This window comes from Carassius gibelio, chromosome B13, assembly GCF_023724105.1.
Source record: "Carassius gibelio isolate Cgi1373 ecotype wild population from Czech Republic chromosome B13, carGib1.2-hapl.c, whole genome shotgun sequence".
Lineage (NCBI taxonomy): Eukaryota > Metazoa > Chordata > Actinopteri > Cypriniformes > Cyprinidae > Carassius > Carassius gibelio.
The window spans coordinates 15,253,793-15,278,672 of record NC_068408.1 but is presented as its reverse complement, the minus strand read 5'-3'; the positions used below and the strand labels follow the sequence as shown (position 1 = coordinate 15,278,672).

At 35.9% G+C, this 24,880-nt stretch overlaps 1 protein-coding gene across 4 annotated transcripts in view; it reads left to right on the top strand.

Moving 5' to 3' along the window:
- LOC127970643 (KH domain-containing, RNA-binding, signal transduction-associated protein 2) overlaps positions 1 to 1,824 on the top strand; it is a 73,481-nt gene extending 71,657 nt beyond the window's left edge. For all 4 annotated transcript variants that reach the window (XM_052573308.1, XM_052573307.1, XM_052573306.1 and 1 more), the window contains exons 12-13: positions 17 to 108; positions 384 to 1,824. The gene's annotated coding sequence lies outside the window, so the exon portion shown is untranslated. The remainder of the gene's footprint in view (positions 1 to 16; positions 109 to 383) is intronic.
- Positions 1,825 to 24,880: the final 23,056 nt, after the last annotated feature.

The following is a 24,880-nucleotide window of genomic DNA, read 5'->3' as shown; positions in this document are numbered from 1 at the left end:
TTTCTTTCCCCACCAGTGTTGAACTTCTCATTTCCATGGATCTGAATAGAGCTGATCTTGACTGAACATCACTGCAGGGCACAGATGACCACTGCGTATCAATCTTGTGTAAGTCACTGTAAAGTCACACTTGGTTTGTGACAGATGGGAAAGGACTGCATGAGAGAGCTTTTAGATACTGCAGTATAATGAAATAAAAAACACAGGTTGATCACATCAGAAATAAAAAATAAATAAATGGTGCTTACCGGCTGGTATGTATTGATGTAGAATATAGAGTCCTGTAATATAATCCTATTTTTCTTAGTCGAAAATATACATTTTTGAGAATTTGTCTTTGGAGTGACACTAAGTTAAGATGCATGTTTTTATTGTCTTTTCAGCTTAATGAAATCTGAACACTGTCTTATGAAATGGACTTCACCCTGGATTGGCTCACTCAGACCACGTAGAAGATCCAAGAAGATACTTTCAAGTTGTAGCACATCCAGTTAGAATACTTTAAAGATCCATAAATTCAATATGGCATTATGGTGTTAAGATCAATATAGCAACATAAGGCATGCCACATATTGTGGTATAATTTGAGGCTATGTTGATCCTTACATTTTTTTAGGTTTAAATCCTTTCTCAAGCACGGTGCTATGCTGTAAGGTCTTGCATTTTTTTGCTCATATATCCTCTTTTCACTTAATCTCTTTTATCCCACAGGACAAAAAAAGGGACATAATTGGATTAAATGGTTGTTGAAGATGGAGTATATTTTGTCTAAGTACGTCATCTACGCTGTCACCTCAATGACAGCTAAATGAGAAGGTTTAACATGGTGCATTAAATCTTGAAAGATATACAACCACGTATAGCTAAATACTTATATCTTCATGCAACACAAACGGTTTTCCTGTATTTTGGGGTTATGGAAGCAGCTTTGTTTCTGTGCTTTCTGCCACAGTGTCACCTGTGAGCTTATGACTCAGTTTGCTGTTTGAACCTATGCTTTCAAAGCCTGAGGCTTCAAAAGTTATTTACCATGTAAACAATACATATAGTAAGTGAAATTCACACAAAGGTTTCTCTTCATTGAAATGTTGTATGTAATCAAAATCCAGTGCATAAATCTACACATATTCTCATTAATGCTTTGAGTTATCCTCAGCTGAATGTGTTTTGAGCTTTTTCTCCTTGCAGTGGGAATTTCAAAACATCCAATCATGGTTTTTTTAAGTGGCATTTTAACACCGTCTAAGTGCCCTTGAGGTTATCAACACAGCTCAGACCGAATTTTTAAATTCAATTTCCTTATGACTGTACAAATGAAACAGCATCTTTCTGGAGAATGTGAAAAGCTTGAAAGACTAAACGTATATACCTCAAAGCAATCAACAGTTTGTACAAAATGGTTTTTCAAATTGAGTTTGCACACATCTCGACTAAAACAGTACAAATAACATTTAAGAACATTTTATTTCTAGTCGTAAGTCTTTTATATCTGACTCCAGTATTAAACCAGTTTACTGCCAATTTCACTCAGCAGTTGTCAGAGAATCCAGCAGTTCTCTCTGTTATTATCTGTGTAGTACAGGGAATAAAGGAAATGCTTTTATTTATTTATTTTTTTTCTTACCAGGATTCTGAGACTCAGTAGTGAGAAATGTGAACTCTAATTAAAATACTCTTCATCGTAATGCTCCAGTAAAATGACACGTCCCATAAAAAAGTGAATTATCTCATGTATTGTAATACATAGAAGTACCAGTGATAAAATCATGACCAGCAACAAGGTTTTATGCTTCACAGTACATAATAAAGCTTTGAAACACACCATTGCATGAAGTCTTATGTAGTGTTTATTTCAGTTCTAGACGTGTGCTGCGATCTTCAGACTTGAGTAACTGTTCCCATCATGCAGTGTTCTGTTTCAACTCTGGTCAAACACACCTGAACCCCATCAGGGTCTACAGGTTTCACATGAAAATCACTGGCAGGTGCATTAAATTCTTGATCAGACTTGTATCCAAAGATGAAGACAATGACAGTAGTTTAAAATATACTCCTCATCCAAAGTTTAATATTGTAAAACGTATGCTGGTTTGTCCTGTAAGTGTTCTTCATGTGACGGCTGTCATATATTGTTATATTTATACAGTGTTTTCAATACTTACAAGTGGAGTGCACTTCAGAATAGTGATGTTGTCATGCAGAGATACGTAAGAATACTATATCAGACAATCATTTATTATAAAAAAAAAATAAAAAAAAAAAACAGGGAAAGAGACTACTGGACAAAAATACAATACTAGACTTTTTTATTCTGTGAAAATACTGAATACTTATGCGATTAAACCTAGAATTCTGATGCTGGATATTTGAAACGTTGCATCATTTCTTATAATGCATCTTCTATTAGTTATTGAAACATATTTTACAGGAACGCCACGGCAAGAGAGCGTAAAGTGTAAGCCTGTCTGACAGGACTAGCTTTCTCACACAAATGCCTGCAAACACTGTGAGCTTGAGTGTACCATCATTAAAGTGTGCAGCAGACCCTGGTGTGACTTTCTCTGACGTTAATAAATGGTGTGCAGTGCAGTGCCAAGCACAAGCATGTCCCTTCATTAGGCAGCTAGGGCCACCGCTGACATAAGGGCCAGATGTCACAGGGGCTCTTTCCTGCACAAATCTGTCCCCAGCAGCAGAGATGAGGACAAAATACAAAGCCCCTGTCTTACGCCGCATCTGAGGGCCGTCTCTGTGACAGTGAATAAGCGTGTCTGATGTCTGGCATCTGGCAAGTTGGAGCTAACACATGGAAAAGGCTGCAGTGGAGCTTTGAGAGGTGCTCTGTCAACTGCAATGTTCAGGGATTTTCATCATGTCTGTATTATTACCGCGAGAAGGGAAATCTGCCTGAGTGTCTAGTTATATTGCAGTGCATTTACACTGTTTAAATGGCACAGCTGTATATGCACTGCGGCCACCGTTCATCAGTTTTCAAGTGTATAATATCAGCCCTATCACTATTATTTCACTTCTATTATGTGTGGATAATGTCTCGAGAAAAAAAAAATGTAAGGGAACATCGCAATGCAAAGCTCCCTACCTAATCTAGGCAATTATGAAACTAAACACAAGCCATAATTTAAATAAATAAAACTGAGCATTTAAATCTGAGAATTATATACTGTATATACTGAGAAATATATGCTGTATATTCTCAGTTGTTCCTTGAGTATAGTATAATTCTGTATACATACAGTACATACAAATTTATATATACCAGTCTTAAGTATACATTTTTCAAAATTGAATTAAGCTGACTTAATGCGCTTTCCATGGATGTATGGTTTATTAGGATTGTACAATATTTGGCCAAGATACAACTATTAGAATATCTGGAATCTGAGGGTGCAAAACAATCAAAATACTGAGAAAAACACTTTTAAAGTTGTCCAAATGAGTTCTTAGCAATGCATATTTCTAATAGAAAATGAAGTTTAGATAACTAGGCTAGGAAATTTGCTAAATATCATCATGGAACATGATCTTTACTTAAAATCCTAATGATTTTGGGCATAAAAGAAAATTCTATAATTTTGACTCATACAATGTATTTTTGGCTATTGCTACAGATATACCCCAGTGACTTAAGTTTTGTGCTCCAGGGTCACATATATACTGTACACACACACACACACACACACACACATATATATTTATATAGTCCCTTTAAATGCCCAAAGACACATGGACTAATTCCTTTTGCTGTCATACTCTTGAGTGAACTGCTTCATTGATAGTTACAGTACATGATGGGTCACCCTGAACCCACTTCGACTGCCTTGCAAAAATACACAGTCAATACATTTATTTTGTTTTGCCATTCAATTTTGTTTTGGTCAAAGAGGGAACATAACTGGATAAATTTAATCAGCTCTCATAATATTGATCTTAAAATTGACTTTACTTTAGAGTGTACACCAAAAGAGAGAGAGTGTGTGGAAGCTTTCAATGAGATAAAACAACAGTGCACTAGATCAAGCAGCGCACGTCCTCATGGATGGAGACAGTTTTAACAGTCAGTGTTATTTGATGAGCAGTAGTCTTATAGTTTAAAATCAGAATTTCAATGATGAATCTTTGTCTGGCAGGAAGCCAGGCCTAATGTGAGGATAGGCTGACAGCTCAAATAGGTTCTTTTCTGTTCTGACAGTATCAAATTCAAATCTGTCTTTTCAAGATTTATACTGTTTGCTACTAGCACAAATGTCAGCGATTTATAACTGTTGAGCTCAGAGTGTAAACTGTAATGATCCAGACTGCAGCGTCCTGTAAGCAGCATTTCACATAACACAGGACCATTCCAAATCAACTAGTGAAGGCAAAAAAATTAATTTCTACAATTCTGTCAAGACATTTTTTTCATGTCTTCTTAAAAAAATATTAATATCTTTCAAAAAAAATTAAATAAATAAATCATATTATGAAAGTTTACTTTCACTACAATTCACAATATCAATTAAAAATGGCAATTAAACCTTGTTTTGTTTATTTGTTTTGTTTGGTAGTAATTTTTGTTTTTTTGTGGCCTTAATTGATAATCAGTTTAACTTTTCGTTAGTCGTGTGTAATATTGTGTAAAAAAAAATAAAAATAAATAATCATCCTCCACAAAGTGACATGATTTTGGTGGCACAACAACAGTACAAGTGTCAGTAAATATTAGGAGTTGATTTTATGTGGAGTTCTGTGATGTTTTGATAGTTGGTTTGTCTCATTTTAAAAATCCCATTCTGTTTATAAAATGACAGGATTGGTTATAATAATATTAAAACTATAAAAAGAAATTCAAGTAGCCTCCTCTCAGTGCTTCACTGAGCAACTATGGATCTTTTTTCCAACATCTTAGACATCCTGTTAATTTTCTTGTCACTGTGTAAATAACCACTTTATAATTAATGAAGAAAGTGCCTGAGCTTGAGCAAAGCACATTTCTGAAAGTCTGGTATAACATTTCATAGATTTTTTTTTTACTGAAGAGTTCAAAATGTATACTGCAAATCAGGAATAAACCTAAGATACACTAAACCTCATAGACCTAATTACAGTATGTGCAAACTGAAACCTGCAGTCAAAACATGTCTGCTACTCATTTATGTCATTCTAAATACTAGATAAATGCTTTTTTTTTTCAAATATGTAATGTATTCTAATTTCCAGCGTGAATGCTTAGTCACTTAAATAATTTTGCTACAGGCCCATGTGTTTAATTATTAAACATTTTTAGCATTCCCACCTTAAAATTTGTTCATAAAAATCTTTTCATGCATTTATCTTGTCTAATAATGATCTACTCAGCCTTTTCCTTTTGAGTTAATCAAATAAATGAATTATTTAGTAGGTTTCAAACCCAGGATAGAGATTTGTTTTAAAAATGCGCATGTAGCACTTTATTGTCAGAGCTGTATTAAATCGCCTTTGAAGATGCAAGGGTTTAATGCAACAACCTTTATAAATCCCTGGGCCTTGGTATACTAATAAAAGCAGATAAAACATATTTCACATAATCCATTATTGCTGTATTAGTCTTGCCTTTTTTTCCACATGATAATACAACCCACAAATGGCAGACATGAAATATGATTTGTATTTAGAGTTGCCCGCAATATGGCTTTCCAAGCACTATGTTGCTTGCAAATTGTTCATATGGAGAGCACTTCTGAGCAGTTAGCACATGAAGGTAAACCCTCTCCTCTGCTTTGTGGTGACAGCTGCTAAAAATAGCCCGTTAAAATCTCACTGAAGTCAAGGACACTCCACTGATTTACATAAAAGCAGAACTTCAAACATGTCACTGACAGTGGTAATTTGATAAATTTCCGAGAATTTTTGGCTCACACCTTCTTGCCAGTGATGGTCTTTTCTGTGAGAAGAAGATAAAATTTTAAAAGAACATGGTATGTGTTCCAACACACTGACAAAATGTTAAGGTGCAGCGTATCTTCCAAACCCCCAGTAGAGTCTCCTGGAATGGAATATTTTAAAACACGTTTAAGAAAGCTGCATGTGAGATCTTAGCTTTTTCCTGAGGTATACTGCTCTGCAGCACGTCTGAAGTGAGAAGAACCTTGTAATGAGATTCAGTGAGATTTTCACCAGCTGTTCGCCAGTAAGGATTCTTATTCTCAGCAAGCACCACGTGAACCAAAACTCACTATAGCTCCACATAAAAACATAACACAATAACATGCCTTTATCCATCCACTAATTAATTAATCCTTTTCTGACAGTAGTTTACTGTCTGGCATCTGGGATGTTTTCTATTATTTCAGTTTTCTTCATTGAACTTTTAAAGATTGGCTTACTACTGCAGTTTAGGGGCATAGGCCCCGCACACTAAAATTAACAGACCTGGACAGTATTTTACAGAGATTTTATTTATTAGATTATTCTAAATTTAGAAAAATTGACCCTTATGTGAATTGTTATGTGGTCCAAGGTAACAATTTATTTCTATGAGTACAATTTTCTCAAGCTACTGTAATTCCCAGCATGCTTTGCTTCTAGGACAGGGGTTGTGAACGTCACTCCTGCTGATTTTTGCTTCAACCCTGATCAAAGACACCTGAACAAGCTAATCAAGGTCTGAATGGTTACTAAAAAGCTACAAGGCAGGTGAGTTTTAATTAGGGTTGGAGCTGAACTCTGCAGGGCTGTGGCTCTCCAGGATTAGAGTTCGCCAGCCTTGCTTTAGGAGAAATGGTCAAATGAAGTGTTATTTTAAGTGCTTTTGCTCAATATTATTATAGAGTCTGTCAGTGTTCTATTTAGTTTTAAAAGGATTTCTGTTACATCTGCATTTTGGGGGAGGTTACCATTGTACTGGAGAGTAGAGCCTGTTGGGTGGATTATGACACGGTTGTATTTTTGTATTAAAAAAACAATTATTGTTGTTTTACAGTGGTGGTGTTTAGTGGAAGTGAGACATTTGAAGTTGCAATAAATGTTACATTAGCTCAGCGTAAATTAGTTGTTTGGAATTTACACCTAGTGTATTTAATTTAATATGAATTAATACAAGTGTTTGCATGCTTTTTTAAAGTGTTGTTATCTAATTAGATTCTACAGTTGTTTTCTCTTGATCCTTATATAACACCCAAACAGCAGCACTAATTCATTATGATTCTTAAAAACAACAGCCAGATTTAAAGAAGTTGAACTGGAGGAGGAATACTATAAAGACTTGAATTATGATTACTTTCTACAATGAATAATGACTTAAATCATACTTGTCATTTAAGGCTTTTAGACTGATTGTATATGAACATGCTCACTATGAACTGCCATAATGTTACATAAGGTTCCTCAAAAAATATCATTTTGTGTTCAACAGAAAATAAAAGAAAATCAAAAGGGTTTGGAACAACATACCCTCATATTAAATAATGAAAGAAACTATCCCTTTAAAGTGAACAGCCAAGATGTGTAGAACAATAGACTTAAAGTCTGCAGAGACACATTTCAGAGAGATATTTGACAAAGGGCATCAAAAAAACTACGTGATTCAAGTTAGAGATTTCGGTGCATGCGCCCTTCAGTGAACCATATATACCCTCACCAAAACTACTGTTTCAATGACTCTATTTCAACATTGTCACAGCTTAAAGTGTTGCACCATAACTGGGTTTGATTCTAATTCCTACGGACTGCTGTGTCAAAACATAGAGGGTAAATTCATTCTTGAGATATGTAGAAAGGTAAAATTAATGATTTTATGTGGTCTTTATAATGAAGGTCGTGTGCTTTTTTCCCTCTGTCTGCAGCATGGTGTCACACACTCGAGTTCTCGCTGGAGGGATCAAAACACATGACAGCATGATGTATATTCCCCATGTCACACTGTAGAGAGTTCATGATCCATCACAGTGATGTGTCCTCTGATACACCAGCCTTTGCTTATGGGTTGGCAGGTAGGATTGTTGGATTCCTGGACTGAATCGACTTCAGAGGAGCCGTTTTACTGGATAATAACCAAAAATTAAGAGAAAATACTCATCTTCATGTTTTGCGCTTTTTAATATGCAGTGATTCCTGCACAATCATTATGATTTAAATGGGTCATAGGATGCCCATTTTCCAGAAGTTGATATGATTCTTTAGCATCTCAGTGAAAAGTCTGTCACATAGTTTGGTTAAAATTTCTCAATGGTAGTGTAAAAAACACTTTTTTTTACACTGTCCAAAACATCTATTTTCAAAGCATGCCGTTTTGTAGCATTTTCCTTTAAATGTTAATGAGGTCTGCTGACCCCGCCCCTCTCTTCCAAGCTGGAAGGGACTGTTTACTTAAGCCACATTCATCGTGAAACTTGCTAATTAGCACATTAATAGGAAAGGCAGTTTGGAAAGATTCATTAAAAAAAACCTTACACTCACTTCTGTAGGTGAAGCGAAATCACGAATGATTCACGCTAACATACAGTAGACACATTTATGTAGATTGAAAGCGCATTCTCTTCAAAAATAAACATGACATTAATCCACTGCATCTTCAGTGGCTCATGTTGGGAGTAAATGACGACTGCTTTGTTCAATATTATCTACATCTGCTCCTGCGGTGAAACAATGGCGGACTGATGACAGCTCACTCAAGGCGGGTCTGAGGTAAGACGTGAAGCCTCCTAGAGAACTGATAAATCACTTAAAGCACTTTTCTCTTTTTTTAGAAGGGATTTGTTCTCCAGTCTGTGCTGAAATGCTACTGTCAATCAAACTATCGTGGGATGGGCCTGTTGTGACGTCACACAGACAGGTATCTGAGATTGGCTCGATTTGAGAAAGGGACAAAGATATAAAAAGATCAACAAATAAAAAAAATAAAAAAAACACTGGGTGGATATTTATCATTTTAGGGTGGTTGTGTACACACACTAACATCACACATCAGTTCAAACAACTTGTGAAAGTGCATGTAGCATCATATGACCCCTTTAATTACAATTACACCTAAACAATTTACATACGACTTAAAATAAGTGACACATTTTTATATAATCCTTTTTAATCTCACCAACAATGCTGAATAGAAACATGTAAATGGGTCACGAACAACAAAGCTGATTTGACACACGTCAGTAGTCATTACCAATGTTGACATGTCATTGAAGCTCACTTTGAGTTATTTGTGAATACATTACTTTAATTTACTTATAGACCGCAGCATTTTAAATATGACATGAAGCATATGTGCACACACACACAAACTGTCAGGTAAAGCATAACTACAGACATTTCAGCCCCATCTTGCATGTGGAGGGTTGCACATTTGTGTAGGTAACCAAAGTTAAGCAGAAATGCATTAGTGTTTTGAGACCCAGAGGGTTTCAAAAAGATGAAGACAAAGGCCTCCTAGAGAACTGATAAATCACTTAAAGCACTTTTCTCTTTTTTTTAGAAGGGATTTGTTTGGAAACCATTTCGGAAAGCCGCTGGCGATGGTAGTCCCATGCCACAGTCCAGATATCAGCAGATTATTACTTCCTCCGCCGAGCTGCTTTTGTTGATATGTGGAAATTCCCAGAGGGCAAGTGCCATAAGCTGTTGAAGTCGATTATGAGCTTGCATTGACCTCACCTTATCAATGTGGCAAGCCCTGCCGCCGTGTTTGCTCAGCTTTTGTTTCTTGTGGAAACATCGCACCTCAATTTCTGCAAGGAGTAGAAGTGAAATCTCCAGGAGATCCTGGTAGAGACACTTTGCCATTTTCTGTCCCTTGTCTCCATTTGCTCATGGACTTAAGATCTCAAAAACGCATTTACTCTGATATTTTTAGCACCATATAAACGAACAAGAGGTCAGGGAGTTGTCTTTGGGTGATGAAACTATGTGGTTGGCCTTTTGGTGAACTGCTTGTCCTTCAAGAATCTCTCAGTTTAAAAATGTAATCTGAGGAGCTAAAGCTTTCAAGTCAAAGGAAAAAAATTTGACCTGATGTAAAGATTGCTGAATTCACCTTTCTGAACAAAAAATTCCAGTGAATGCATTGCAGACAACTTAATTGGAACAGTGTCCTTGTTTTTTTTAAGATGTGTTTAGGTGATTTAGACCAGATTTGCCAGCCTAAAATTATAACATCAGGATGATGTGTTATCCTTTAGTTAACCAAATATATAACTCACATGAAAAAGCTCCAGCAGCACACTTTATTTCAGATGTTGAATGGACATGATTTATGCTATGAAACCTTGTGACATGCTCTAATGTCTTATTAGCTGAAATGGTTCTTACAAAAAATTAATTGTTTGTGCTCCTATAGTGAGAAATTGCACTCTTGGTATCCGTCTTCTTGTGGCATAATTTCCCATTTTACCTGCTGTGTTAAACTTGGAATGAATTATATAAAGAAATTTCTCCTTTAGAGCTACAATTGAACACCAGCAAAGAAGAACAATTGTCTCTTTTGCGGCCCGTTCGGTCAAAGAACTTGAGAGTTGCGTGAGACCCAGCCGTGGGAATAATCGGCTAGTTTTGAACAGAGCAAATGGAACTCGATTGACCGGTAATCTGTTCTGCATGAACTGTCTTCTTGACATTACCAATATTATTCATCCAGCAATGTCAAGAGGACAATTACTGCCATGAGTGAAACTGGACTCCGTTATCCAAACCGATAAAACCAAAAAAGGGAGCAGAAATGTAACATATGCTATGCAAATGGCAAAATCAGAATCAGAGACTCTGAAAGAAAGCGAGACATGCATAACTGCAGAAAATACACAGATGTCAGGCTATTATCCATCCAAAAAGTTATTTTTTTTAGCTGTTAGACATTTTCATCAGCTCAGTACAAAGTGCTACCCAGGAGGACGAGTCTTTCTTTAGCTAGCCAAGTTCCTCATTAGAATTCTCCATACCAGCGCCGCTGAAGTCCTTGTGCCGACACAGAACACATGTCAGGAGTGATAAAGGCCACCTCCCAGAGAACGTGGGCATTAGATCCAGCGAGAAGAAAAGTTCACTTCTGCATAGCACACCACAGCCTACACCACATCTCTGAGCTCTTCGACAAGATTTAATGTGAAAAAGTTATATATATTCACATCGAAGTATACACAAGACTGTCTGTTCAAGTCCCCATGGTAACAAGAAAGTGGATAATGGAGGAAAACAATTCAAATACAGCTTCTAATATTTTAAATTATAGACAAGAATAAAGCAGTAATCATGTCACAATTGTCATTTCCACACAAGATAGGCTCATTTCAATCAACAGCTAGTTCAGTTACATAAAGCACCGCGGTTATTTAGGAACGACATTAGAAGGTGTATTAGCACTAGCTTGCAGACTGACAGCATGAGGTGAATGTTATACATTAAGAGTAATAGAGTCCACAGCGTAATTAGTGAGCCTGTCAATCAACCTAAAAAAATATTAAACCTGACAGTCTACTTTCCATTGGTAGTTTCATCATGCAAGTCATCGTGTAGATAAAATATGTCAAGAGTGATTTATAGTAATTGTTCAGTTGCTTTTTATTTTGTGATTTACTTTTGTGTCTAGAAGGGGCACATTTCTTCGAGACGAGTGGACGAAATCCAAATGTCGTTATTTATCTTGTTAATTGGAGCACTGGCACTCTTGTGCAGAGTCTGTAATGCTGCTTTAATTGGTTGTTGTAAGGGTCGTGAAGGTGATGTTTTCCATCTCTAATGTTAGCAATGTAGCTTTCAATTCAACCGCAGCAGTTAGCTTTCTCAAGTCCGTATTCCTCATGTCTGTTTCCAAAACATTTGTTTGTTTGAATCTGTGCAATTACAAAACAAACTTAAAGCAACAGTAAGGTTCAATACTAATTCTCAATTGTGACCCTGGAATTGTGATTATGTCTTAAGTAGCTGGGTATATTTTTAGCAATAGCCAAAAAAAAACAAGGCATGGGTCAAAATTTTAGATTTTTCTTTTGTGTCAAAAATCATTAGAATATTAAGTATAAGATCATGTTCTGTGAAGATATTTGGTAAATTTCCTACTGTAAATATATAAAAACGTAATTTTTGATTAGAAATGTGCATTGTTAAGAATTCATTTGGACAACTTTAAAGGTGATTTTCTCAGTATTTCGATTTTTTTGATTCCAAATTTTCAAATAGTTGTATCTCCGATCCTAATAAACCATATATCATTGGAAAGTTTATTTATTCAGCTTTCAGATGGTCAAATTCACAATTGTGTATAGGGCTGGACTCTCATAAAAAATGACCTCTCGTTTTCTTAAAATTAAGTTTCTTGTGTAGAACTTATAATGGATGTAAATGGAGGTTTTAAAAGCTTATAGTTTTATAAAAGCATTTTATTCTTCACTTTATTGTCAGTGCCAATTCTTATTCTGTTAAAAGTTGTGTTTTATCATTTAAACTGTACAGCTGTATTACAATATTTAAGTTTGGATACAACTAAAATCATGTTAACACATTGTAAATCTTGTGGCTATACAAAATAATATTTATATTTATAATATTTATGCTGCCTGTTAAATATAATTATTTAAAATGAGTTCAAGCAACATAATTTCTGGTATTTTTGTTTTTACTTTGTGTCCAATCTATTTATATAAATTAATATATACATATAAAATAGGCAAATATAAATCTACATATGTAAAACTGAACTTTTTTTTTTAGGGAGTTGAGATTCCCTGAATCATTTTTGTAAAGCAGTAACTTCAAGTGGGCAGAGGATTTTTAGTTCCATGCTTGTTTGCATGCACACAGAGATAAATCAGGGAAGTAAATGTGGATTTGGAGATGAAGTGTTATTTGATGTTTTAGGTAAAGTGAAAGAGCTACTAGTGTTTGGTTATGTTTGATATTTAAAAGAGTTCCTGTTATGTTGAGGTAGCATTGTGCTGAAGAGTGGAGCATGTGGTTTGGATGTGGGTGGCTCTGAATTTAGTTTATAGTGTATGTTGCTATTTTAAATGTACTATAAAATGATAATCTAGAGTTTGCATTATTAGTAATTAGTTGTGTATATATTTACAGTAGTAGTTCAAATCAATTAAATACATTTTTGTAATAATAAAAATGATTCCACAAGTTCAATAAAGACTGATAGCTTGTACTGAACTCTGAATATTTCTTCCAGGTATTTGATTACAAAAGAGTGCTTAGGGGAAGATCAAATTAGACTGATATAGTGGCAGAAATCATATAACTGCTAATTACAGTTTTATTTAAATATAAAAACATCAAGATAATTCTAATGTATCACAACACATGCTTTCAGATGCCAGCTCTGTTAAAGCTGTTGTTTTCCAGCATTCAAACACCATCTAATTACAGTAAATACACATTTTATACATATACATGTTTTGCAGTATTGCATCCTATAATTATGATATCAAAGCTGACAGCAGGATGTCTGGTATCCTTCATTTATTTGGAGATTTGGACAGGTTTATGAGCGTTCTATCATGTTTTACATGTCACAATAATACTAGCTTGAGATGTTCATTTTCTTTTTTAATTAGGCGTCTATCCTGATATGAAGTATCTGTGACGTCCATCGAAAAACCTGAATGTTTACAATGTGCACTGCAATCAGATTCCTTCACAGAGATAAATAAGCACCCAGAAAGAAAAAGTGATTTAAAATCTGTTGTTTACTTTGTTAAAGCTGCAAGGTCTAAGAGAAAGAAAAAAAAAAAGCAATCACACCTCCAATCAGACAGAGCTTTGACGGCTGCCATCTTGCCACGGAACTATGTGTGTGTTTTTTAAAGACTTATATTGTGATGTATTCATTTACGGCCACAACAAGCTCAACACTGAGCTCTGAACGTATGAGCACTGATTCTCTTTCTTTTTTTCTTTTAATCTATCAATGTCACAGGGCGGTCTGTGGGATTATGGGTAACTGGGTCTCCACACAGCCTCCTGGTGCTTATCTCTGCTCCACTTAAATCGAGCTGACTCCCCGGCTCTGTGTCGGGTTCAAACAGACACAGACACAGGCATCCCCCAAATCCCAGCCGATGAAAAGAGAACGAGGAAGGCACTCAGCCAGTTGATTGTCAGTGCCATTATGTCTTCCCAGCATCCTCTGAGGACTCCACTCTTTCAATTCACTCTATTAAAAAGAGCCTTTCCGCCCTCCATTTTCTTCCTTTTGATATGTCACACTCTGATGTAGGCCTGTTTTAACACATGTGACAGTATTCACTTCACTGCAAAAAGAAAAAAGGGAAAGAAATTGTTCTATTCTGGTGTTTTGGATGGAATATTATGCAGATAGAAAGCGTTTACTCTGTGTACTGTTGTTTGAAATGGGCTAAATGGTTTCAAAGGCAGATCTTCATCAGTGTGGGAATAATTCAAGTGAGCGTGCATCACACTAGGGTAAGAATCGGGGACAGACAGGCCACTGCCACATCACCCACTCTTCCGCCGCTATTTCTACGTACGTCACATCACATTCCAATTAAAATGAATTACATGCCCAAAAAGTGAATCTTTAGGGAAAAGAGCCACTAACGGGAAAATGGAATCAATTTCACTTGTCTTTTCTTGAGCTGTGGAACTCCAGCGGTTACAAAGTGAAAGGAACTTCCTTTGTGTGGCTTTGTATGGCTGTCGGACTGCAACAAATTAGCACATTTACATTCAAGGTTTCATGATTTCAGCTGGTTTAGACTAAGGGAAGCGAAGAAGGAAAAACTGTTCTTATGAATCTGATGTCTGCACACAAACACTGGCACAGGGGAGTAACAATAGATAAAACATAACCAAAAAACTATTCTGAGGTAGAAAATTAATTTGACTTCTGGGCTATAATTTGATCAGGTAAATGGATGCTTATCTGTGATCTGGTACCACTTGAATCAGCATCTTCTGCTGTTTAATTATATATATATATGCTAACATTTGCTTTGGTCTGGAGAGGATTGTCCTTTTTCCCCAAAAATGATAGTAATTTTATCACACATTTTGGACTTTTGGGTTCCCAACCCCCAAATGCTGATAACACTGGTTTTATTGCCCAAAGGAATGCAGGCAGAGCAACTCAAAGGAAAGACACATTAAGCCCAGAGAAACAGACTGTTCTCTAATTAATTCATAGACAAACCTTTCTTTAAATGAACATGCATTACCTCAGGTCCTTTTTGTTTATTACTGCTCTTGTATATTGTATTTTGTATTGTATACTGTTTTATGCATGTGTCATGATCACTAGTTAATATAACCCATCCATAACATGTTTGGTATCTATGATTTTGTGCTCTAAATGACAGTGTATACTATATGTTGATACCTATGCTAATTATTAGTATTATAACTTCTCTTGATCACCCAATTGAGTTTCATGCAAAACACCAAAGAATGTCCCTCCAAAGGTACCATTCCTCAATGGCCCATTCAAATCCCCCAAAAAGCCTCACATCAGTGACCTGCCTTGAGTCTCCAGCTGTTCCATTCTGAGAAGACGAGAATGTGAGCTAAAACTCTTTAAACCCAGGAGAAGGTGATCGCGACTCTACCACGGAACCTCCAAACCATCAAGACTTTAATCTGAGACTGCATCTGGACGCTCGTTCTAGGCCAAGGCAATGCAAGTATCATACATTTAACTAAACAAAACAGAGTTTTAGGATAAGCCGTCGACCCCATTATAAAATGGTGCTGATGGGTTCACTTTGGTGGTTAACTGACCCATTTCCAACTGCATTCTCTGGTTTCTCTAACGGTTTCAGACATCCACTTCCAACTCCCCATGTTTTCTAGATTAGTTAAGTGTCAGTAATAAGTTAATAAAACTTTTGTGCACAAATGACATGTTTCTGGTTCTGTCACTGCTTTGTCAGTAGTGTCCATTTTATGATCCATTCTATAGCTACATGCTCTAATGCACAACTGTAAGAAAGTTATTTTCTGTAGCCATGAAAATAACCTTTCATAGAGTTGATATGAATTAACACTGAATGTTTGCTAGACGAACAGATTAGTTGATGGCAATTTAATTGTGCTACAGTTATTACTGGCAGCTGAAATACATAATTGAAATTAATTGTAATTATTTATATACATTTCCCTTTTGAGCAAATTTGCTACATGTATTAAAAGACCGGTCATTTCGGTCCAGGAACACCAGATTTTCAGCACAGCACAAGGGCTAACACCATTTTTCTGGACCCACAAAGTTTGAACAAAATAAGACATTGTGTAAGCCAACATTTGGCATAATTATTGTGACAACACTCGCAAACTCCTTCTGTTATGTTTTAAATGCTAAGTCCATATTTTATGTATTTGTTCAATTCATTTTAAAATGCTTAAAATGAAACAGGTTGGAGATGGGCTTTGGTCCATATCCTGGAATAAACAGTCACTATACCTGTATAAACTGCTGTGTTATCCCAATAATAAAAACAAACTGAACCTTTTCTTTAAGTTGGCTTCCTCTCAAATCTCTGTTCCAGATGTTGTCTTCTCCTGCAGGTTTAAAGGCTTCTGACAGCAGTGCTGCAGCTGAGGCTTACTGAAATGAGAAGAGTTAGGGATGAAGTTAATCAAATGTGCTGGGTAGGTCATATGGTTGAGAGGTTAATGAAGCAAACCCCAGCAGAATAATGAACAGTACATACAGCCTCAAGAAGTCCACTCCAAATTTACTACCAGCAAGGTGTTTTTTTTTTAAGTGCCAGGATGCCCTTTCTAATACTGTCAAGAGGACTTCAGTGCTATGAGGATTTTATGCAATTTGAGAGTCAAAATGACTTTTGAACTGTTATCAGTCAATTAGCATTTAGATACAGATATTAGAATGGCTTGCTGATAAAACAGTGTCAGAAGAAAGAAAGACAATAAAAATATATAATTAATGAAAGAATATTCAAATTTTTTGAGTCGGTAAGACTTTTACTGAAGGTACAGTATTTATGCAGCAAGAACATCTTGATCAAAAGTAACAATAAAGACTTTTACATTATTATAAAAACACAGTTATTTCAAATAAATGCTTTTCTTTTGAAATTTCTCAAAGACAAACAGTATCAAGGTTCAGCATATCAGAATGATTTCTGAAAAATCATGTGACAAGACTGGAGGAATGATGCTGAAAATTCAACTTTGCCATCACAGAAATAAATTACATTTTAAAATATAGGAATAGAAAAATAATAATATTACCACAATATTATGGTCTTACTCTTAACTGTATTTTTGGTCAAATAAATGCAGCCTTTGGGAGTATAATGATATATTTTTCTTAAAGAAATATTACAGATCCTGCACAATTGAATGGTAATGTATATAAAGAATGATTTTTGAAATAGTTTGAAGGGGAAATAAAATCAAAGAAAGGAAGGTACACTTTTTTCGATAGACCACTTTTGATATTTAACGGTAAGTAACTTTGTTACTACAGTTTTGCTACAATACATTTCAGAATGTGAAATTATATAAAAAAGACAATATAAAATGTAGAAAGAACTTACTGAACAAAAGAAAATAATTATTTAAATAAATTAAAATGAACTAATGAAAGAAATGTAAGTGTATATACATACAGCAAAATAAATGTAGAAAAAAAAGAACAGAATAAATAAAAAAAACTAATGAGTACTAAGAACTTAGTAAAGTATAAATGAAATTAACAAATAAATGAATGTATAGAAAAGCATGAGATTACAGAAAGTCAGAGAGAGGAAGAAAGAAAGAAGGGTTCATTTCTCAGGTGATCTGTGCAGCTCTTATTACGGTAACAGCAGATGATCTTGTAGTAGGACATACAGTAACAGTCATTAATCTGAATGCAGCACAAGCTTCTGCTTTGCTAGTGAGGATTATAACTGTGCTCTTTGGCTGGAGCAGTTATTCATTTCTTTATCCTTTTGTGTTAAATCACAGCAGTCTGTCTCTGCAGCCCAGAGCAGTGTCTAAAGGTGAGAAGAATGTATGAGAAATGTTATTGCTCCATTGGGCTTGAGGTGATCATCTTCTCACAGGCACTGTTTACTCTGGGTCACTGAAGGATTCCACTGCCTTGATTATATGCAAGCAGAGATGCTGATGCTAGTAAAAGACTTTCTTATCAAATCAAACATGGTGCATTGCTGCTTATTACTTAGGTTTTAAAACTTTCTGCTTTGTGGCTTTTTAGTATTAAGGAAAAACAACTAAAAAAGTATTAGAATATATCATCAAATATTTTTTTTTTTACTTTGTTCTTCAAATGCTTTTCTATCTGCCTTCATGACCTCTTCTTACTTTGCTTCACAACTACTGACATGCAGTATATTCTTTGCAGTATAGTGACAGCTTGATCTATTTTTGCAACATCCTCCCTGCTGCGCCTGGAATTCTGTTAAACAGGGCGCAGACACTGGAAATTGTGCTGTCAAATGAGAGCTGTTTAAAAACAGCACCACCAGCTCCTATGATAAAGGATACAGAGATGTCGATCAGCAGACAATCATGCATAAATCAGCACGAGCAAGCGTACTTTAGCACATCAAATCGAGGGCAAAGATAATTAACCTTTAGCCATGGAATAAAGTCAAGCTCAGCAAAAGAAAAGGGTGTGTGTTTTTAGGTGGATAAGATTCATATCAGACCTCTGCCCCATCTGCTACTGCAATAGCTCCTCTTCATAATACAAGAGGAACACACTCAAGTTGAAATATGCCACTATTATAGGGTTTCCAGGCTAGAGGACAAGTGTAAAAATGATTTCCTCCATTTTGCCATTGAGGAAAGTATTTTTATTTACTTTTAGAAATAAAGTGGAATGCTCTTTTATCTGTTTGGACTAGTGTGATTGTTTTGTATGAAAACATGCAGTAGTAGCATAATTTTGAGCAATATTTACATTAAAATATGCATGTTATTAATTTATATTTATTGTAAAACTGTAAAACTCTTTCAAATTATGAGTTAGAAGTGAATTAGAATTTAAACTGGGACGCCATCCATCTACATTTAAATGTCAAGTTTTAACATCAGCAGTGCTGTGATACTGTAAACTTGACTTTTTTTCTAGGTAAAGATAAAAGTCATATGGCTTTACATTCAAATTTAAACTGCAGTTTTGCATAATGATGGCAAAATTAGAATTACAAGCATTCATTATTCAGGGTGCACAACCCTTTTTTTAGGACTTGTGCAACAATTACTATTACAATTACATTTATGATGCTGTTTAAAGAGGCCTTTAGGTCTAAAATAAATTGGCCTTAAATATGTTGAACATATGTCCTTTTTTTTTTTTTTTACCTAAAATGTCTGGATTTTAGCTTTGTTTTCTTTTCTTTTTTTACACTTGCTGAAGGTAATGACTCAAAAGTAGTTTGACCAATGGCATGCAGGCATTGTATAAAATCTCATGCGTGAAGGTGGGATTTACAGAAAGCGGTCAGAGCAGTGCAAATACGAATACATGTAATGTATGAGGTCTGTCATGTTTATAGAAAATCTAAGCCAAAACCTAGTCATTTTACGCAATTTAGAAATCCCGGCCAGGACATGTCCAGAAAAGAGAAAAAAGAATGGTCACCCTACTGCAAAGTGAAGACATTTATTGCTTTGTTTTTACAAAATTACATTTTGGGTAGCTAGGTCTGAATTTGTCAAGAATATCCTTTGAGTAATGTGTGATTGAATAAGTACAACTGTTGCAAACTGTGTATATGTCTCTGGGAGTGCTCTATTACAGGAACATCTTCACCTGAGGCCAACCTTTGATTTGATGCAGGGAACAACACAGAAAGGCATCGTTACATTAATGCATGCAAAAACAATAGATACAAATATACAGCATACAGGTCAAATGGTGGTAATTTCAGTTTAAAGCAGGCTAATGTGTATTGTGTTTATTGAACCAGAAGTGCAGGAAACATGCAGAAAAAAAAATGTTTGTTTGTGTACAGCTGAATGAAAAATAGTTTTAAAAAGACTCCCAGGAGAGAAGCGCAGTCTGTGCAGAGCTGGTTTTGAGATGACAGGTAAACCAAAGCCCATGAGAAAGAAAGAAAGACAAATACGGAGAGAGAAAGCAACAGCACATGCTCCTGATGAATGGGGGTGTACAGAGTAGCTCATTTGTTTTCTTGTTCCTGCAGCCATGGCAGGACATCCTGGGGATTCAGGCCTCTCACAGACACCCCTGCTCTCACCGTAACACCACTGTGATACTGGCACACAACTGCACAAACTTATTCAACTTATTGGAGCCATATACAACTGGGATAATGATTCTAGTCTGCAATGAATTGCCAGTGTCTTTCTCTGAGCCCACAAGACAAGTTTAGAAAGAAACGTGGGAGGATCGAGAGAGGAGTCCACTGCCAGCGTGATGCATTGTGGATGCCGAGAGTTATGATGGAGGAACGTGTGGCCGTTTGTTTTCTTTCCTAAAAACACTAACCGTGCCCTATTGACCTCGGCTCATGCCGCTCAGTCTGCAGAACGTGTTTTAAAATGGCTTATGGCTACCGAAATCTAATTACATCCTTTGATTATTTTATGGCAGGAATAATTTCAGACATAAATCTCATCTGAAACTTTAAAACGTACCTCTGAGGATGAGACGAGAGTTTTTATGCTTCTGAAACCTGCACTATCATTAAGAAACAAACTACCGTCAGATTCCAAATCGTTCCGTTCAACTCGTCCTGTGAATTTACGACTTCCTCCCTGTCATTTTGCAACTAATTATTTCATCATTAGCATACCTGAGCCGATAATTGGGCGTTAGCTGCCTATTAAATGTTGCACTTGAACATTATCTGTGATGAAAAATAACTGATAAATATCTTTCCTCATTTGTGGTGCAAAATAATGTAACATTTTTATGCTGCTCGTCATCAGGAATGCTTGCTCAAGTATGTGTTACAATGCTAATGAATGCAAATAACAATGCTGGAGACAAGCAATAGAAAAGAAATGTCACTGTACATCATAACACAATTCAGACCTAAATGGCACATTATCTAAAAAGCACATTTTACATACATTTTGTGATATGACTTTATGTTGTTTTTAAGCTAGTATGTAAGATAACCTATTGCATTTCTAATTAACCTTTCATATTCTGCCTAAATTGTATGTAACAAGATATAAAAAGAAATTCTGTTCAGCATGCAAGATAATATTGTGTATGCATGTAATGACGGAGTTCACAGGGTTTATTCAGATAAATACAGTACATTTGCATATTGACAGCAGAGGCTGCATGCAATTAAGGTAATTGTGAAGGTCTCCATAGTTGAGAAAATAAACTGAATCAGGAATAATGATATAGACGTATAGAAAGAACACTGTGAATCCAGTCAAGGTCGAACTGGCACTCACTCAATGAGTGCTGTGAATCGAACTAATCTAAAAAAAGATCCAGCCCATGACCCCTGCTGGACAGGCCAATCACTTCCTGTCCGATAGCAACATTTCTTAGATCTGAGCAGAACAGGCTGTCTTCTCAAATTGCTATTTTCTAGTTTGGAAATTGTTTGGCAGATGTTCTTTCTTCTGAACCACAGTGAACCTTTGCATTTGCAATGTTAGCACAACTTATTAAAAGTTACAACAATGAATGTTCATTGATAGCCCAAAAATGTTGACTTTTTTTCTTTAAACATTCTCATCTTCACAAAGCGAGAGTGCCAAAAGCAGCCTGGTTAAAAGAGGTAATATTGAGGAAATGTCCCATTTAAAACTGATGAACTCATCGTCCCGGATGTCATGAAAAATTGAGTGTGTTACTTGGAGGTGCCAGGAGGGAGTTTGAAGGAACGAGGCAGTAGCTCAGAGCTCTCCCATTAGACGTGTAAGTGACTCATTTACAGCAGTACAGGTTACTGACACTCTCCTCTTCTGTCCAGACCACTCATTTGTATCCTTTGAGACATAAGTGGAAAAATCCAGGGCGTTAATAAGTTCCCAATGCCCCTGTCTCCCAAGTTCATTTGCATTTTTGGAATGGATGGGGGAAAAACCTGTGATACACAATGTGGACTGAAGTATTACCAAGGTTTCAAACTCCCACTGGCTTTTCTTTGTCAGGGAAAGCAGCTAACTTCCATAATGGCCTACTTTCTACTTGAGTGCATGCCGTTCATTCCCTTCACAGAGTAGATACAAGTGAAGCTGGGAGTCAAGAAATGCCCAAGTTGACGAAGGAAAGAACAACTGGTCTCTTGTTAAAGTCTAATTTAGTAGAATGGTTTGTAGGTCTTTCTCAAACATCTCAAAATAAGCATTGTGTAACATTTAAAATGTAATGGTGTTGCGCCCTAATGACAGTTCAAAAAAATTTACATTATATTTTGGGCACCACACAGGATTTTTTTTCCTTCATACATAATTTTCAAAGCAAACCAAAGACCCCTATAAGGAAAGAATGTGTGGGGTCCCAAACTTGGAATTTGTGCTCTGCATTTAACCAATCCAAGTGCACACACACTCAAAAGTGATTAATGAACAAACACACACAAAGCATTGGGCAGCCAATGCTGCAGAGCCCGGGGAGCAGTTGGGGGTTTGGTGCCTACAGTAGCTCAAAGGTCTCACCTCAGTAGTGGTATGCTGGTAATTCACTCCCCCCACCGACAATCCCTGCCTGACCTGAGACTCAAACCTGTGACCTGTTCAAAAAACAATTGAATACGGCAATGTATTCAATATAAGCATAATTTAATGAATTGGGTAGCCCTTTGTTGGTGTTTTCCAACACCTGAATAAATTAAACAAAATCAGCAGATTCAATGCATTCTCTCCAAGATAGAACTCTCAACCCGTCAGATTGTGTGGCTTATTCAGCTCTCTCGTGGAGTCTGCTTTTACCCTCTCCTCTTTATTTCTATCCTTTTTTACTTTTTATTATTTCTGCTTGATTGTTCAACATCCAGAAATGGGCATGGAAGGGGCGGATTTTCCTTACACTGGCACAAAAACAACTTTTTTTTTCTCTCTCTACTTCTAAAGCAACTTTCACAGCAAACATTTTAAGTTTCTGAAATGCACAATTATATATATATATATATATATATATATATATATATATATATATATATATATATATATATATATATATATATATATATATATATATATATATATATATTCACGTCTAGCAAAATTTGTAAATGGCAAATACAAAATATTTTGGTCACAATTGTTTTTGAGATTATAATGTAATATAATTATTTTTGATTTTTTTTTTTTTACTCTCTCTTTTGAGATTAAAAGTCTGAATTTGGCTTTCTATGGTAAAACAAAATCTATACATAAAAGTTATTTGGAAAGTAGCTAATACCTAATAAAATAACAAATAAAACCAATAATGAAGTTTTACATACAGATTAAAAAAAAAAATCTAAAATCCACAAAAAAATAAAAATCCTTTATTGTATAATAACAAAGCTGTATACAACAATGTCCCTCATTCAACATAGCTGAAGAAACAACCAAACGCGCATGTTTGGTAAACACAGGTAAACAATGCACTTCAAATCACAAGAGGAAAAGGAGAAGTGTCTAAGGATGGCTGGTTTCATATGAATCATTCAGTTGTGCTTCATTTGATGGAGGTCACATATCTTGAAGTTTGGCCTTGTGAAATCTACTCCTCCTTTATTCCATAATTCATTATAATTTCAGCAATATTTTTCAAAGACAAGGAGTGCCATGGGATATGGTGAACTTTGCTATTGGCACGCATCTCCGCCCTTCTAAACAAACACACTACCCCCTTTCTTGGCAGGGAGTGCAATAATCTATCAGTCCAGCCCTAGATTAAAAAAGAAACACATGACAAGGTCAAAAACTAATTTTCTGACACAGTTGGGCTCCAAATAGAGACGCATAATCTGTTTGTGCAGTGCGAAAGTTTTGGCTGCCATTTGTCCGTTGAGCTGAAGTGCGCTTAAAAGGGAAAAGGTCACGACATTGTACAATTAATAAATTGGGGCGGCTGTAAATTTGCGCTCTTCTCCCTCATGAGAGTTTGAACTGCCCATCCGGTGGGACGGTGCCACATTAGCACGAGCTAGCGTGATTAATGAGTATGGATTGCTATGGCACTGTGGTTTTGAGAGACATGCTTTATGAGAAACACAAAGCAACCTCTCGCCAACACCTCTGCATTCATTTTAAATGGAATGTTTAAATATGGGTAAACACAATCACGCATTTGTTGACATTCTTGGACAGGGACTTGGACAATAATTGCTTAGCATGTTTGAGAGCTCATTGGCATGCAAGAGAATCAAGTCCCAAATCTCTAGCCTGACAAATTCAATTCATGAAGAGCATCTCAATGCACTATATTTAGTAGACCATCTCCCATGCGTTACATGGAGTCTAATAAATGTAAATGAATTTGGGTCGTCAGTTGAGACGTCATGCAAACTACGGGGACCATTCAATTTGTATAAGACTAGACAGTCAGTCATTGAAATTTTAAAACTACAAACATTAAATTAAACCAATATGTGCAGTCGAAAGTAGAAATTTTCAGAAGCCACAGTAAAGCCTTGTCCATATTATAGACTTGATGAAAAATGACCCCCTCTGGGCTGCTATTCAGCATTAGAAATCCGAAGGAAATCACTACAATAGCTTGCCTTCATGGAAGACTGAGACTTTGAAATGAATAAATGGCTTTTGATTTACCTTCTGTTTGGATTTGGTTGAGCAGAACAATACCTTCTGTAATCTACATGCTTGTAAATAGAAGGTTATCACTTCCCCAGTTCTCAAATGGGAAAATTGCACATTTTGTGCTTGAAGGAACCCATTAATCTCTGTGCATGGATTTCAAAATCCGATACTTTGTTTCTTTAAGACTTCCAATGGAATAAGCTGATAGGATAAGTAGAGAACCAACTGTTCC